General features: G+C 35.1%; 1 long non-coding RNA gene across 1 annotated transcript in view; it reads right to left on the bottom strand.

The window, feature by feature from the left end:
- Positions 1–545: 545 nt before the first annotated feature.
- LOC119768022 overlaps positions 546–10,824 on the bottom strand; it is a 91,374-nt gene continuing 81,095 nt past the window's right edge. Inside the window, exon 3 of the long non-coding RNA XR_005277860.1 lies at positions 546–621. This is a non-coding gene — a long non-coding RNA (uncharacterized LOC119768022). The remainder of the gene's footprint in view (positions 622–10,824) is intronic.

The following is a 10,824-nucleotide window of genomic DNA, read 5'->3' as shown; positions in this document are numbered from 1 at the left end:
AAGAATTTCTTTTCTTGAGTTTCATGATTTCTTTAATTCATGTTATTTTGCACTTGACGATTGTCAAGGGTGATGTTTACTACGTATTTTATTTATTCATTTTATTTTTTTTATAAATATTGAAAATGTGTTACGCTGAAGACGGGGAAACCCAAAAACGAAGTATTTTAACTAACTCTGAGGTGAATACTTCCCTTAGCATCAATCTCAAAACTGTCCCCACTTGGCTGATCTAATGAATGAATTTAGCTTCACCACCCATCAATGAGTCACCTCCCATTTCTGCTACCCAACCCGCCAAGTTCGCACCGACAAAGTGCCTCCAGGGCAGCCGCCCAGACTGCCTGCGACTGACAGAGATTAACCCTCGAATGCCTTCCTGGGCCGCCCAGATCTGCGCGCACTCATCGACGACCAAAGACTGCACTGCCTGCCTGTCAGCCAGCGCGCAAACTGACGGACCGGCTGGTGGCAAATGATGACTTAATTTATGTTGTGCACGCCAAGAAATGCCTCGGATATCTTTCGCCAAACGCCTCGCCGCAGATAAGTTGTTGAAATAATTGAACGCATACCTTTCAAACTGCTGCCGCTGGATGATGGTTGATGTTGGCCAGAGATCTGCAAGGAGGAGAGGAGAGAGATGGAAAAACGACGGAAAATTAGTGGAAGCTATTTGCCACACAAAACAGCAGCAGCAGCAGCAGCAAGCAGTCCAAGTGAAGAAAAGACCTTTGATTGAGCTAAAATTAAATCACACACGCGCATACATCATGCTGTCTAAATATTTTTATTGAAAAACGTTTTTATGGCACATTCGCGGGAATGTCTGCGCGCAAAAAAACAACACGATAGGGTGAGGGGACCTGCTATGGAATTGTAATGGAGGCTTGAATAAATCTGGAAAAGTAGAATAATTAATAAGGTAAACAAGTAAACCAAGTAAACAAGAATAAAAGATGTAATAAGAAGGAAGAAGCATAAAAAGCTAGACGAAGTCTTCAAGACTTTACGAAGTCATGTGGCTATGAGAAGTATATTGGACAAGAAAAAAGTGATAATTCTTGAAGATAAGAAGTCTTAAGGTCAAAAGAACACAAAACCCGTAATGGCAGACGTTTATTAATATATTTAGGATCTCTAGCACTAATTCGAGCACTTGTTGTTTTTTTTTGTATTCGTACAATTTTGGCAGCTTTTCATACAAAATGGTTGTTTTAATTTTCAAAAACTGTGCCTCGAGAACTGATTTTCTGATCGATTTGAATTGTTTACCAAAAGGTTTTGCTTAAAATTTCTCATAAAAAAGCTAAACTTAAAAAAAAAATAAAAATGACTGCTTTTGAGCTTTGGCACAAGTTAGCCAAAATTCAAAGTGCAATGTTTCCAATTTTACGAAAAATCTATAATATCTATAGTTATAATTACTATAAAAAGTGACAAAGCAAAAACAAAAATATTTGGAATTTATTTTTAGATTCACTTCAATCTGTGTTTTTTTGAGATGTAAAATTAAATTTGGAATTTTAAAGTATCATACATAAATTTTGATAAGGTGCATCGTTTTCAAGCTATATTTACTTAAATTGTTTTTTTTTGCTGATAACTTGACTTTGTTTTTTGTGAAGCTGCTATATCTGAAAAAAAGTTTTTTTTAGGTAAGATCAGAAAATTTCTCCAAAATTTACAAGGATATTCATGACTGGACCAATTATTGCTTAGATATAGCCTATCAAAGAAAATTGAAAAAGAAATACGATTTTTTCATTCTTGTGAATTTCAATGCCAAAAAAAATGTTGTGAAATCATCCGATTTTTCGAATTACATTTTTTTCAAATCAATCAAACATTTGAAAAACTTCAAAACATTCATTTTTAAACAGATCAAATGTTATGATTAGTTCATAATATCATAATTTTAAGAGCAGAAAAAAGTTTACTTATTAATTTGTACCCTGAAAATAAATCAAAATTATTTTCAAGCCTTATTTTTTGAAACATCGATACTGAAAAAGTGTCACAGTATTTTGATAAAGAAAAAAAAATCTATGTTTTCTTTTTTTGTTTTTGCCTCAAAATGGCTTAAATTTTCATTTCTATAAAATAAAAATAATTTTTCTACAAATATATTGTTGAATCAAGAAACAATCGATTGCTTCACTTTGTTCCATTGAAGTTTTAAAGTTTTGCAAACTTTTTTTCATGATTTTTTAAACAAAATTTAGAAAGGGAAGGGGGAAGAATAACTAAATCATCTGTCCATGTTTCAAAACTTCGTAAACATTAGGGCGTCCAATTTTCCCGGGTTTTGAAATTCCCGGGAAACGGGAAAAATATTTTTGGAATCCCGGGAATTCCCGGGATCCCGGGAAATTTTTGAAGCAGTAATAAAATCTATGTTTTCACTATATTTGTTATGTTTTTCAAGCCTAAAATTACAGAATTAGCTCAATACTGTTAATTGGTGATAATTTACACTTCAATCTTAACAAGGACAGCAGTTTTTAAGATAGCTTAAAATACATTAAAAATCGCTCTTTGATGTGCTTTGGAATTTGAATGAACCGCAATTTTATATATATATTTCTTTTTTATTTATTTATATAACATGACTACAACACATTTCATTTCATTGAAACTGTCTGAAACAACAACACTTTAGATAAGTTTAGAATTTTATGTTTTATATTAAAACATATTTTAAAAATTATCCCTAAGTCACTACCGCCAACTGGAGATAATCGGGATTGCAGTCTGAATAGATACAGGAGATTTTAGAGCAATAAATTTGGAAATCGGTGTACTAAATGTTAAGTAATATTCCTGTTGTAGGTAACTAAAATCAATCAAAACAATCAGAACATTATGTAAAAAATGACTGCAGTCTAAATTCCTTACTTTTTTAAATAAATAAAATTTAATAGAAAATATTGAAAGCGCAAGGCATTTTGCGGATCTGTAAACTAAATTTTCATCAATTTTCCCTAACAAGCCAAATCAATGCTAATACATGCTGAATACAAAAAAAAGCAAAGCAATCTACTTTAACGACCCCCGGGTCTTTTGTGGGTTCTGTTGCAAGTTTCTGCTCATTTCTAGGCGTCCGAAGGTTATGTGTGGTGAGTCACCCAAAACCTTTTTTACGCAAATGGACCGACGTTTTACTTCCCCATCCGATAGAAGGCGTGATCAGGCAAATCTCGTCTTGAAAAATGCCACTGGGTCCGTCTGGGATTGAACCCAGGCCATACTGGGATTTAGAGGCTACCACGCTAACCACTAAACCACCGGACCCGGCTACAAATATGAATGCTTTAAAATTCTTATCGAGTACTAAGTATTCAACTATTCATCTATTTCCACAACCAAATCTGAATTTTCAATCCAAAATTTGATTTGTTTTCAATTTCGGGAATTCCCGGGATAAAATTTAAAAAATCCCGGGATTCGGGAATTCCCGGTTTTGGAAAAATCCCGGGATTTTTGTCCCGGGAATTCCCGGGATGGACGCACTAGTAAACATTAATTTCCTTTATTCATAAATTAATTAATTAATCATTATTAAAGGGATTTTCCAAGCGAACATTTTTTTAAAATATTTTTCATAATTAGTCAAATTTAATTCTTGCATAAGAATATTTCAAGCTACCCAAAAAAGTTATAAAAAGATAATTTCTATAAAAGGATTAATAAAAAATGGGTAGGTAATTCTCCTGCAACTCACATAGCAGTTGCACCGACCCCTCTTCAATTTGCATGAAAATTTGTCTTAAAGGGTAATTTTTTATCTGATCACAACCCCTCACTTGAACAACCGAAAATTACGTGTTTTTCATTTGCAGCCCGAAATGGTGATGTTTTTTTTCCAAAGGACTTTTGTGTAAAATTCGACACCCAATTTGATAACGTAATCGAAAAAAAATACAAAAACAGCTTTAAAAAATCTGCAATTTTTCGTTGTTCAACTGCAAAAAAATTAAGGATTTTACGGGAAAATTAATGTACTTTTCGTTCAAACAAACTCTAGAACAAACCGAGAAAAATCTAAAAAACTGCTTCTTTGTATAAAAGCTTATAAAACTTCGTAAATTTTTATTAGAACTTATCAAAACTTAATTTTGTTAACATAGAATTCAAATTAATCTTCTTCTATCTTCTTCTATATCTATCTATATATATAAAAAAATTCGATGGTTTTGTTCGAACGCGAATCAGTTGAACACGGAACGTCGGATCGAGGCGCTTTTTGTTGCGTTAGGTTCGTATAAGCCCAAGGAAGGTTTATACGCTAACTAAATGACACTTTGGCTACTCTGGAACTGATTCCGGAGCATCGGCAAATTGTATGGGAAAAGCTGCGTAAAATCAAATTTTGATCACAGGAGGCTGAATTAGCAAACAAGCAAGAAACGTCAAGAAACCAAAAAAGGGCAGGACGAAGTTTGCCGGGTAAGGCTTGTGTCTTTATAATACCTTTAAATTAATAAATAAACATTTTGGAATGGATATTACAAAGTTTTGGTGGAGGACGCTGGCATCCGAATCGGTCCATGTTTAATAGTTTACTATATGCACCTTTGGCAAAGTCACATAATTTCTGATTCTGTGATATAAACATTTAAGTTTTCGTATGTAATCCTCGTTTTTAATTTTTAAAAACGCCTGAGTAAAAAGTAAGTTAAAATCGTAAAAAAATGTCAATGCAAAACACCATCTTTTGGCATTTCCAGCAGGTTGCAACAACAGCGAAAACGATACAATATCAACATTTTTACTTTTTGTCAAACCTTGAAGGTTCCACAGCTCAACAAAAGATACCTCCACCCTAACCACAAGAAGAAAGAGAATCAGTTTGGGATGCCCCTGGCCGGTTTTTCTCCCGGGTTTTTCATTTACGATCTGTGACCATTTGAGCACATCCACGCGTTGGTTCGCTTGATGTGGCCTCCGAGTGGTGTGGTGTGGTATCCATTCGGTCTCGGGAGTTGGTTTGATGACCCATCTCCATGGCGCGGCTGCCCCCCCCCCCCCCCTCCAAGACCGGCAATTGAATGGTTCATTGAATCACGACCGAGTGGCACGCGAACACGGCGTTCCAGAAAACTCAATTAAATTCGCGCTTCGCTCGCAGATTCGTGAGCCAACAAACACACGGGTGAATATTGTTTACAGAATTGTAACAAATTAAATACAATTAATCCATCATCGCAGAATGGGAAGAAGCGAACGCACGCACGCGTTTTGTGGAGCTGTGCGAATAACGATTCAACACTGTGGACTGGCAGCACTGGACTGATGAACTGACTGACTGGCCGGAGGGTTTCAGTTGGCACTGCTGGAGACTACCCGAGCAAGTTGCGTAATTAGTGTTAACACAGTAATTACGGCGTGCTGGTTGGGCAAAGATATGTTGCGTGGCCTTCGGCGCTATGGAGAACCGGAGGAATTTAAGGAAATAGTTCATGTTTTTGCGATGTAAGTTTAATTTTGAGAGGAAGTATTTTGTATTTCGATTATTCTAAAATCGTTTAATTGAGTCTGTACTGTATCATTGAAATACTATTTTTTTTAAATGAATTTTCAAAAAACATTGTAACCAAATGTTGAGTAGTTTCAAATCTCTCAATTCAGAATCATCAAACTTCAAAGCTTCCTCCAACGAACTACACTGCCAGATATTCCCTCGTATACATGTCGTCATTCAGCAATACAAGTAATATGTGGCGTCAGGCCAACAATACCCATAAAAGAATGAAAAATATGACTTGAACGACAGCGCCATCAAGAGTAAGTGTGTATGTTACTCCCCACACTGACTGCTCGAATCAACAGCGTGTGTGTGTGTGCGTATGTCGCCAATATTTTTTATTGTTTATGCAAATATCGTAACGCCACATACTCCTTGACTCAGAACGAGTGAGCTCTGCAAAATCGCTTTCGTTCTGGAACGGCCTCGTTTCTTTCTCGCAACAATATGGAGGGATTTTGATAGACGCACTTTAGCTCAGTATGACAATTTAATGCTTCTAGACTTGACGGTTTTGGAATCGTGAGAAGTTGTTACTTAGTCATACTTTTAATTTGGTTCTAGATTATGAGGTCATACTAGAAAATTAAATAAGAGTGTTCATTTTATTTTCTATCTGTTTTATTCGAGATTCTCAATAAATTTTCCAACGTGCCATAAATTACGAATGTCTCTATTTTGTTCCTTAACCCCTTTACGCCATATCGACCAGTCGTCCCACTCTTTAGGAGTATATCAATCGAAAACTCGTTTCGCGTGTCCTGACAGATCGTCATAAATTATCGATCACATATCATACCAACTCCCCAAAACGAATCTTGGATACACCCAAACGAGAGATCTCTGGCAATTATTGGCTGAAGCGCTTTATAGCTACAAAAATTAGGTATATTTTAACCTAATGAGTGCTCAAATTCCTAAAAAGAGTTTCACTAAGCACTCAAGTTGCTCTATTCTCTCTTTCCTGAGATATTTTAGCAGTAATAGTGAAATAAAGATTCAGTCCTAATTTGCCAAAATTTGTGATACAATTTGATTTAAAGATTTAATTTGCAGTGTAAAGAGTTATCTAACTGTTTGCTTTGCTGAATAAAAGATCGGTTAATTTTGTGGCATATTACGCATTCTTCGAACAAATTTACCAGAGGCATCATCGCAAACACTAGATATTTGGTTTGTAAGTAGTCGAAAATATGTATCTTGAAATCTGAGTTGGCAAAAATCGCGGGAAAAAATATCGTGTTTTATTTACTTTTAGACACAAATCATCAATTTGCTCATAAACATTCTAAAAACATTGCTCAATCCACCTTGAGGTTTTTGGTGCCTTCTTCACATGTGTACAAAATTGTTTTTAGTAGAACAGCAATTTTTAATTTCTTTTTCAAGCAACTCCCCAAAATTTGGGGACGATTGGTAGTATTTTTTTTTAAATTGGCATTGGAAAGTTGAGTGCAATTTGCTTGATTACCAAAAAACCTATTTTTTTTCCTGTTTCGTTTCCATTTTGTTCAGACTTCGGCAACAATGGGCACAATTCTAAAATATCAAAAAATGCTTTTTTTTTAAATCTGGTTTCAGGCGATTTATTAATCTTCATTTCCATTCAAAATGTCTGTCAAATAGGTAAATGGTTCAAAATCAAGAAAAAAGTAAAAAACAAATATTTAAATAATAAAAAATCATGATTCAAAAAGTGAAATAAAAAAAAGATTGTTTCTAATTCACAAACTTGCCGAAGATAGATGAGCAGTAGGGTGCTTAGAATATGGGACTTTTTCTCATAACCTCGCTCCACAAGCTGATTATTGTTCCGTAAGAAAAATGAGTTTCCCATACATTTTTTCAATTTTTCCCATGCAAACTTCGCCTTCCAGTATCAATGGGTTAATCTCAACCAATTTCGCTCAAAATTTGCACAGATGCTTAAAATAACCCAAAAAACCGTTTTCCGCTTGTGGAGCAGAGGGTCATCTTTTCTGGGCACCCTCATGAGCAGGAAGGAATTTTTTGATCGATTTGGTGTCTTCGGCAAAGTTGTAGGTATGGATGTGGACTACACTGGAAAAAATGATATACGGTAAATTTTTTTTTGGTGATTTTTAATTGAACTATTTGTAATTTTTTTATTTAACTTGTTTTGCAAAAAATACCTTTTTTAATTTTTTTATTTCTTGATATGTTTAGGGGACATCATATGCCAGCTCTTCAGAAATTTCCAGAACGGGCAAAAAATCTCTGACCGAGTTATAATTGTTTTAATCTATATTGATTTAAAAAAATCGAAATATTGGTCGCACAAATTTTTCAACTTCCTTTTTCGATGAAAAATCGAATTTGCAATCAAAAAGTACTGAAGTAAAATATTGATAAAGTGCACCGTTTTCAAGTTAAAGTTTTAGGTAACTTTTTTGAAAATAGTCGCCGTTATTATTTTTTTTGTTATTGCCCATTTTTTGCCACTTTTGAAAAAAAATATTTTTGAAAAGCTGACCCTTAATTGCTTAAATATTGCCATGCGAAGGTTTAGAAACAGGAAAATTGATGTTTTCCAAGTCTCACCCAAACAACCCATAGTATTTTGTATTGTCGATACAACTAATGGTCCGATTTTCAATGTTAAAATATGAAACATACGTGAAATTTTCCAATCTTTTCGAAAACAATATTTTCATATGTTTGAAATCAAGACTAACATTTCAAAAGGGCGTTATATTAAATATTTGGTCCTTTAAAAAGCCTTGAGCCTTGATTCCAAAATTTTCCACAATGTTTTTCGAAAAGATCAGAAAATTTCACAAATGTTTCATAATATTATTATTGAAAATAGAACCGTACTGGCATTAGCAAAAAAGAGTCTTCTGTGAGATTTTGGAATTTTCTTTTTCTGTTTGTTTTTCTTTTCTAAGGCCATCCATAAACCTTGTGGAAACTAGGATGGTCCATATCCGGGTTTCATCGAGGCTACATTTTGAAAGCAAGCTAAGCCCTTGAAGTTTTTATGGGAAAAATCGTAAAAATATATGGAGAAAAGATAAAGATACACAATATTCATAGATTTTCGAATATTTACATACTATTTTTGTATGGACAGCTGCTAAAAATGTATGGAAACTTGTATGGATAAACCAATAGTTCCTTTGGTCATAGGGAAGGCCCCCAAAAAATTAGAGCCAAATAAAAAAAAAATACGGATCAAACCAATGTCCGGAATTTGTGGAGAATTTGTAATTCCTCATTTGAGTGTAAAAACTTTGTTCACACCGTCCTGGGAGCAAAAATGAGCCAACAATCACTTTAACATCACGTAGAAGCTGCGTTCATAATTGATCCCTGGAGAGATATAGGTGGAGTTGTGCTTGCTTGAACTAGTTTACAATTTTCAAATTAATATAAAATCATCATTTTGAACAAAATTTAAACAAATTTGATCAAACAATATTAATTCAGCTTTTAAAAACCAGTCATATAAGGCAACAGAGTACAACCTCATCGATTCTTCGCGAAAAAAGTTAAGGTGTCCCTCCTGACGGCCATCAGGACCACATGCCATGCGCACAGAAAAAAATCAATTCCCGTAATCGTGAATTAAGTTCACGAATGTGAGATCCACGAAGGAAATTATTCATGAGTATGGTGCATTTGCACCATAAACGTGAATATATTCCTTCGTGGTTCTCATAATCGTGAACTGATTTCACGGTTCCGAGAATTGATTTTTTTCTGTGCGGTAAAGCTCCACAATTTCTCGTATGTTCGCGTTGGTGTCTGGAAGTTCGGGTCACCGAGCTCGACGGGTTTCAAACATTTTTACGATCGTCATAAAATAAAATTTGATACATTTATTCTCGTTCCATGGTTGATGCTGGTGGTTTACTTTTTGTTGTATTTTAAGAGATGTTCTTGCCATTTTTTAATTTTCAATTTGGTATCAACAATTTTTTGAACAACCAATTCTGTCAAAAAACGCACTTATTGGATGACCTTCAAATTTGGCAAACAGTCAACTTGTTCAAAAAGGTCCAGTTTCACTCTTGGTTTCAAAAGATACCGCGAACCATTTTGGAATTGGTCGAAAATTTCTGCGTTCGGAGCACGCCTCCACGATTTGCTGGAGTTCTCACAGGGTGGCTTGCGTAAAGGGGATACACCGAAAGTCACCGGATGTAATTGAGACTGTCGATTCTGCTTTTGATTTTGTTTGTCAGTGACTTGTATTTAAACTTGATGTTATCGGAAATATTTGAAGCTCAAATTTCAAGCCAAAACATAATTTGCTTGAAAAACTTAAAAAAAAATAAGAAAGATCAGCGATTGTATCGTTTTCAGCACACAATTCTTCCAACCGAACGCCGATGAAAAGCAATTTGGATCCAAAAAAGCTCTTCTGCATACACAGGAACACGACGACGATAGTATCCCGAGGGTGGTGTATAGTTTCCCGCCGAGATTCTTGCTTCCACTCGGCGATATGGTATCATAAAGACTATTTTATCGATTTTTGCCGCCTTCCCTGAAGCCGCAACTCGTCCTCGTAACGAAACGCCAACACTATTCTTTTCGTTTGCTGGAGTTGCTCCTTTTATTTCTTTGGGCGAGGAATTCCATGTCAAAGTTAAATTTGACTTGATTTATATTTTATCTTTCAATTTTTTTTAACAATTTCCTTATTTTTAATTTCAAAAAGAAGTTTTTTTTTTCAAGGCTTATTTCATAAAATACATAAAATAACTGCTGTTTTCATACAATTCTAATTAATTTTGTGAATTGAGCTGGACCCATGCTTCTACTTAAGTATCCGTAGTTGTAGCGATGGTGCTAGTATCGGGTCTAGCTCATTTCCCCGAATGACATTTCCCCGAATGCCATTTCCCCGAAAATCATTTCCCCTAATTGGTCACATCCCCGAATACCACTTCCCCTAATCAGCCACATCCCTGAATGCCATTTCCCCGAATATCATTTCCCCTAATCGGCTATATCCCCGAATGTCATTTCCCCTAATTGGCCATTTCCCCTAATCGGCCATTTCCCCGAATGCCATTTCCCCGAAATGACACTTACGCCAATTGCCGTTTATTTAAATTTGAAATTACTCGAATTTGCATATCCCCTAATCATCATTTTCGCTAAAGCCTTTTTCCATGACTAACAGTTATTTTCTTTCTCAATTTTACCGAACAAACAGCTTTTTCGGGTATGCTGATGATCTCGCTGTTGATTAAATGTTGTAAATTGGGTAGTAAAGCCCTTTGTCAATTTTTACGAACAACGGTAAGAAACACGATTGAAAACCA

The sequence above is a fragment of the Culex quinquefasciatus genome, chromosome 2 (assembly GCF_015732765.1).
Source record: "Culex quinquefasciatus strain JHB chromosome 2, VPISU_Cqui_1.0_pri_paternal, whole genome shotgun sequence".
Lineage (NCBI taxonomy): Eukaryota > Metazoa > Arthropoda > Insecta > Diptera > Culicidae > Culex > Culex quinquefasciatus.
Note: the sequence above shows the minus strand (reverse complement) of the source record. Positions and strands in the feature narration are given on the sequence as shown.